This window comes from Ruditapes philippinarum, unplaced genomic scaffold, assembly GCF_026571515.1.
Source record: "Ruditapes philippinarum isolate M1 unplaced genomic scaffold, ASM2657151v2 ctg13_1_1_1_1, whole genome shotgun sequence".
NCBI lineage: Eukaryota > Metazoa > Mollusca > Bivalvia > Venerida > Veneridae > Ruditapes > Ruditapes philippinarum.
In genome coordinates, this window is record NW_026856696.1 from 453,938 (window position 1) to 462,089 (window position 8,152).

Consider the following 8,152-nt stretch of genomic DNA (forward strand, 5'->3'; position numbering starts at 1 on the left):
CATATTGATTTTGGAATTATTCATACACAAGTCATTTCTTTATTACAAAATAACTGAACGCTACGCCAAACACAGTTCGACAATTTACGCATGGTTTACTACCAGAAACAAAATAAAAGCAAAAACTCTATACATTTTATATTGATTATCATTTTTGTAGCAAAGAAATTAACGTTTCATTTATTTAACTTGTAAAAGTTATTGTTGTCTTATAATTAATTTGTCTTTGTAAAGGTTTATATAATACCAATTCATAATATATAACCATTTTTTCAGATTTTATGTATATTTTGCCACGTCGGCATATTTTGCCACGTCGATTACAAAGATCTCCAACTTATAAACAAAACATTTTAATATTATTTTACAACATATCATTACTCTTTCACATCAACATCAAAACATCATAATATTGTTTGTGTACAATACTTTAAAGAATTATTTTCAATATGCTCCAAATTGTCTCATAACCGCATGCATTTTGTTTTGTTAATCTGAATGTGTGTGATATGTTATTTATGTGCGGAAGCAATTCCGTGATATTAAATAAAATACAGTCGCCCTGTTTTAATCAATTAAACACCGCGTCCCTTACTAGAATAATATATTGATGATACACAACAAATAAAAGTTTTACGTCGTAATTCGTTTAAGTACGCGACGATACGTTGAATGGACGTTGTCATATATAACAAGTTTAATATCTTATATCTCATTTTCAGTAAATTAAAACAAAAATCGTTTTTCTAATGTAACATAGACAAAATATATTATTTTTGCCAACAAAACGGTCCACATTCGACTTGCGTTTAGAAATTGCAGTATGTTGTGAATTAAGAATGAAACATGTACACATAAATATATATACGGTATATTGAAATTACTTGTTTGTATTTTAAATAGTTGAGATTTTTAATTGAGAGTATTTTATTAATAAGATGGATCAAAATGAACGTTTATGAGTAATTTCACTAAATATTGTATGCAATCGCCTTATTGAAACTCACCTATAAATGTTTGTTTACTGCTAAACATGTATCATAGTCCAGAAAAAATAAACAGTTATGTAGCAAATGAACATGAATATATGATAATAAAATAGTATTAACCGTAGAAACTATTTTAAGCTACGTTAATTCGAATGAGCATCCTGGTTTTCATTTTTGTTACATGTTTTATAATGAGCTATACAATAATAACTTTTTGATCAAATATAAATTAGTTGAACGATTTCAGGTCTATCGCAAAAGATTATTTAAGACTTGTACTACTGTGATTAAATGTATAAATGAAGGTTTGGTGATTTTATATCGCGTTTAAGTTTAAAATGACTTTCGCTGATGCTACTCTTAAGAACGCAAAAATGATATAACATTCACTTTTGTATCATTAATCTATTTCTAAACTTAATATTCTTTTGATACATCAATAAAAATCTCATGGGACAAAAGAAATATATCAAAAGAAATATATCAGACTGTAAATTGATACCTTTTTAACAACTTCAAAATGATGAAGATATATTTTAAAATAAGAGGGTTTCTAGCATGTGAATAAATAAATCATAACAAGATCAATCAATGTGTTTGTAAGATATATCTTCCCACGAGAGTGGTAAGATGTATTTGTTTAATGGGATGGAAACACATTATCAATTTGAAGTAAACTGAAACATAATTTAATACAAAATCTAGAAAGGGAATACTTAAAAGTGGTTCGTGCATTTTTACGGCTTTTGATGAATCTGGGAAGATACTGAAAAACATTTCACTTTGAGACTTTAGAAGATTATCTAACAAGTACAAAATTGGAAGTAAAATCCAATTCACAATATTTGCTTTCTGTTAATGTCGACACAGAACAGATTGGTCGCTCTTTAATTAAAAGCAACTTTGTTTCCAATTAAAACCTGCCAGTTCATGGACAGCTTATTTTAAAACTCGCCAAATAGATATATAATATTCATGTATTTGTTTTGAGAACAACTTTTCGCAACGCTGTTAGAATGTTAATATTAATCAAAGATGAACAATAAGTTTATAAGTAATATCATAATCCTAAGTTTTTTTATAACATATTTTTGATCTGAGAAATTTATAATGTTTCTTTCAAACATTTAAACTGAGTTACAAGCTTACATTTGTATGTATAATGAACCTTTCGTTAATTTGTACACATTTAAAATAAAGATTATTTTATTTGATTAAAGAAGTTCATACAGCCAAAAGAAAGTTGTTGTTTTTTGTATTTGCTTTTGTTGTTGTTGTTTGTTCTTGTTTACTTGTTTTGGTTTGTTGTTGTTTTCATTCTTTCTTTCTTTTCTTTCCTTTTTTATTACGAAAAAAGTTAATCAGTCATAGGACTGAGAAGCTTTATGGATTTATTCTAATTTGATGAAGTTAGCATATTCTGTTTTCTGTACGTCATTTTATCGTTTAGTAGTATTTATGTTTATATCTTACGACTTTTGTTAAAAAATTAATGTGTTTTTCCTTTTTCCAATAATACCATAGGAAGCGTCAAAAAATGTGTCACGGTGCTGTATTATTCAATTTAGGCGAGAGAGTTGTTGAGCATCATGGTTCTAAATTTATAGAAAATTAGATTTGCCTCAGACAAGACAGACACATCCTATAAAACAAAATTACTTTCATTGATTTTAATATCAGGTTATCCTTGCTCTTGTTCAATGATATCAAATACAAAAGATGCCGACATATTTCATTTACAAACATTATAACACATACATGCGTGTTTTTTTTGTTTTGTTTTTAAATTCGAAGTCACACCGTCACTATAAAAGTTATATGGTGACTTTCAAGCTTTGCTGATGGACGATGTCCTACAGTGACTGTTCGTTTATGGTTATCGCCACTAGTGGGCACCTGAGTAGACACACCGACCTTCTGTAAGCAAGCTGGAAAGTTATTTTACATGAAAGAATCTAAACTTCCTTACAGAATTTCTTTGACGAGATTCGAACCCACGGCGATGAGTGGCAAGTGTTTTTAAGTCATAAGTATATGATAGTTGCCCCTGTTTCTCAAATTCAATATTACTACTAGTGACACATATGTTATAGTATTATGTACCTACAACAGAATTTTGTATGTCTTAAATTTTTCATCGTTCATTTGTCTTCTATAAGCTTAGAAATGTACATGTAAGGCGGGCTATGCTTTGAGATTTCTAACGAATATCTGTATAATATTTGCTACTATTTATGATTTTTTCATCATACGAGGAGGATGAATCAGCGACATGAGTAAGGTTATTTCGTCAGACCAATTTCATGTTGTCGATTCATGACGTTTAAGTAAGTGATTGGATAAAATAAAACACTATATGTCTATGTATAAAAATGTTTCGACATATATTTTGTTGCCACGAATGTACTATTTTTAGAAATAAATGCTTTTGCTGATAATAATTTGTTCAATCTCATGACTAGAAGTAAGAGACATGAGTAATGTTACTTTATCAGATCAGACTAAGGTTAACGAATGCCAATGATTCGATAAATATAGACTGATTCCGAGTAATAAGGTTATGAAACCAAAGCTGCTCTCGTCCTCTCACATGGTTTTCGTTTTTGTTACATTTTATCACGCGAAAGCGTGTGACGTCATTTTTTTAATAAAAAACCAATCTCAAACATACTCCTTAGTCCTAATTTATATTATCCTTACATCTCCATTTTATTTACCTTAAATTATTTCTCAACAGTGTTTGTCTAAAGCAATCAGCTAGATAAGATAAATATTTTCTACAAATGGGACACTTAATATTCAGAAATAACGAATCGCATGTGCAAAAGAACGGCATTGCATCGAGGAAATCCCTCGAATATATTGCTTTGGTTAGGGGTTTGGTCCTCATATTGCGCAAAGATGACCCTCCAAACTTGTACACAATAAATAAACGAATTCGGAACCTGACAAATTGTGTTTAAACGGTTGACATGAGAATATGGTGTTTTACGAAAGTTTATACATTTTATATACAGAAAAAAAGCAAATTGCCTGTTCGTGAAACGACAATGCAACGCGAAAAATCTCCCAGACATATTGCTAGGGTTCGGGCTTTGGGTCTTATGTTGTGTAAAGAAGACCATCCAAACTAATCAGACAATTCGTCTCCAAACGGTTTGCTCTAGAAAATCGGGTTTTTAATTTTCTTAGAGGTATATGTTTGAAATAGTCTGTCTGAGGTTTATTGTTAGGGTGCCTCAGATATGATCCAGTGTGATTCGGTATTGATAAGGTCTATATTCAGAGTACGCTGATGTCCTTAATCACCCGTTTGTTAATCTTTCTTTTCACATTTTATATCTAACCAATATATATAATATTATTCTAAACAAATGTTCCTTGATGTGTCTCAGATGTAAAACACTTTCATATTGCGTATTCTTTGATTATTTTATTGACTTGAATAATTGAATAAAGTATCGGTGTAAAGACTGTTAGATGGTCTGCAATGTCGAATACTAATTATTTAGTAAACACAATGCTATAATAAGTATCATAAAACGGAGACTCTTCTGGTAAATCAATGACTTTTACATAAATATTCTGAAGTGCAATTGATTGGTCTCCATTATACTTATTCGAAGATGATAGTGTTGTTAATGTACGAAATATATATATATATGTATATGCTTATTATGTAAATATAAGGAACATCTTAATTATTAAATAATAGACAATAATAGAAATATCAGAACAAATCTACTTGATTAAAATATCTACAAATGATACGATTTTTGCATGCACGACTTTGAGAAATCATGTCTGATTTGACTCTTGTCGGCTGACTAACTGCAGTTCTTTATCTTTTAAATTCCAAAGTTTATAATCTTTTTTTTAAGTTTATAATTGACAGTTCCAAGCATGGAAGGTAAGCATGTTCATTTAAGAAATTAAGCTACTTTATGGTCAACACCTTTGCAAATTTTAATGCATTAACGCTACACAAAAATAAATAAAAAGTAACAGCTAGTGCTGAAAACACACTTTCAAAGCAAACAAGAATCGGAAAAGTTATCTAGGAGTAGCTCTTACACAATTACCAAGTATTCCCAAAGATTTACTGATTAAAAGAGCTTAAGAAGTTTAAATTTGACATAAGTTTTGCTTACAATATCAAATCCGCATCAATTCAAAAATCGAAAAATGAAACAAAAGATAGTGTTTGTACATTAGGAGGTTTCTTTGACTGCCTGTTATACAACATATATACTTTGTGTAATTGTAAATACTTATTTTCAGTGGTCGCTTTACCAAAGATAAAGTGCTGTAAAAATTAAACATGTTTTATATAACATATGTACAAGTGCCGAAAGATATTGTGGTGGAAAACGAATTTGTTTGATAATGTAATTAGGCTTATCGAGAATAAACTAAATTTAGAAGTGGCGGATATATGTAAATGTATACGTCTTAGGAGAATCCATATAATATGCACACAATTTAACGCAATTAAATGTGTTTCCTAAAACTGCAAATACATCATTACGTAAGGAAAATTCTTACAATAAATATTAACTACAAACAATTAATTGTATAGTTCATGAAATAAACAATCTGCAACAGGTATGTCAACACATCTTGAATGGACTAAATACGAGTAACATATTTTGTTACGAGAAACATATATTGTTTGATTTTCATATGTTATTTAAAGTTTTGTAAGCTTACAATGATATGTACATTATGCAAATGATACGAAGACTTAATATACGATTTTTACTCAACAATTTGGTCTTATTTTCTCTGTGTATTAACGCTTTTTCTTGCATTTAGTTATAGTAAGATCAGTAGGTGGCCATTTATTTACTGAAAATGTTTACACGCATTATAACTAATCTTTAAAATGTATGCATTCATTTCTCATTGAAACATTTTGCTTAGAAATTATCGGAAATAAATTTTTAATTACCTCCCTTTATTTACTTGAAATGTAAATTCGGTAATATCTTTACAAAAAATGCTTTTTTGGAACAATATTGAAAAATCTTCATTTGAACATCATATTTATGATATAAAACCGTAACAAAATTTGAGTTACACGATCTTTAAATGGTCCCCCATGTTCAGAACTAATTTCACGTATACAACTTAGAAGCATATTGCGCATTGCTTGGAAATCATTACAGTTTTTATCTGCGATTGAAAATAAGCGTCTATCCTACACTTTATTAATTCCTTTTTATTTACCACAAAAAATATTCTTATAATCAAAAACATGCAAATCTGCTTAACTATCTATGACATATTTCGATTATTCCCAATCAATCATTGGAAACAACTGTTGCAATAACCAAAGGGATGTCTGTAAATATTGGATCAATTCACCGATTATTTATTCACAATTTATAAGATTTCGCCTATATCTTATTGAATTGTCTGCTAGGACAACCAGATCCCCTTTAAACCCTTTTTACTTTGTCTGAAAAATATGTTGAGCGATTAAGAAATACTACTTGTGTCAGTTTAGAAAGACATGTATCTGCATTAGGAACGACCAATAATAAATTTTGTAAGCTTAATATTGTAGAATATCTTGAAAGATTTAATAATCAATTAAATATGTATATTCTGCGTATATGTATACTCTGCGTTTTACAGTTTTTAATTTTTCAACTTAACCATTATTTGTGATTTGTACTCTTAGGCTAATATTTACGGGGATGGAACCCCATATGAATCTCAAAAATGAGCATCGGTAAAAATGATATGTGAATTTCCGCTGCACCAGATGTGAAGCATAACACCAGATGTGACTGGAAAAATAGGCCGATCGCAGGGTAAGTTTTCATCTTTTTAAACATTTATATAAAATTCAATCCATTTTTTAAGACAATCGAAATGTGATTCTACCCTCCTGAGTCTCCTCTATATTACCCATTGTTGTTTTGGATTTCTATGCAGTCTTCATCGAGATATTCTTTCCGTCGTGGGTTCTGGTGTGTCCAAAACATGCAATGTGAATGAAGAAAATGTCACTAAACGGTCTCAAAAAACAGAGAGTTTACGAAATCTCACTACAGGTCGATGCTAAACATTCAAACAAATACTGGTTTAGTTTAAACATTTATTGAGGTTTGGCTACATACAAGGGAATCGCTGCTCAAAATTACATTTGAGCTCCAGATGTGCTGAAGAGATTCATAAGTGATGTAGAAAACCATCTACAAAACAACGGACCACTTCCATATAATCATTGAATAGCCAATCTATAGAAACAATATAGGTTTTGCAGCTTTGGCTGAAAGTTCAATTGTAACATTAGAATGTTTGATTACCACAGTGACAGAGCTTACTAGCTTATGCTAGCATTAGAAATACTAAAAGGCCCGAGTACATGAAAATGTTGACGCAGAGCGGATAGTACTCTCATGATAAACAATTCACTAATAAATGATATGTAACTTGGACAAACCAAACTGAAAGTATTAAACTTTGTAAAGCTATCGTGTCATATAATATGTTTCTATAATAATGTTTACATTCATAAAAATATCTATCACTTAGTTTAATATTTTACAAGTTATAGTTATAGCGACAGACTGTTATGTGTAAATATCATGGCCTGATGCGACATCGAAGGTTTAAAATAAATATGCAAATCTTCTTTGATCTTTTTTTTAAAGTTTATCACTAACTTTCTTACAGCATCATAACAAATTCAAACACGCTTCACATTACTAACCTATTAAGCAGATAGTGCAGTCGAGTGAATAATTAATTAATTAATGCATGGTAGCATAAAAAGGGAAAGATTGCAGTACACACGACGTCAATAAGTCGAAATAAGCAAAGCCTTCCCACCATATCTACGTATTTTCAAAACCTTTCGTATACAGAATGTCTTAATTATATCTCTTTCTATATGGATACTATGTTCAAGCTCGCCTCGTGAAAATGTGTCTGTTTCGGATAATATTATTTATTACAGAATGATACACAGTAGAATAAATTCTAGATTGCTGTATGAAAGTGATGCGTAATTATGTTGCTATTTTTTATGTTATGCACATATGAATCTCTTCAGCACATCTGGAGCTCAAATGCAATTTTGAGCAGAGATTCCCTTGTATGTAGCCAAATCTCAATAAATGTTTAAACCTGGATTTGTTTGAATGTTTAGC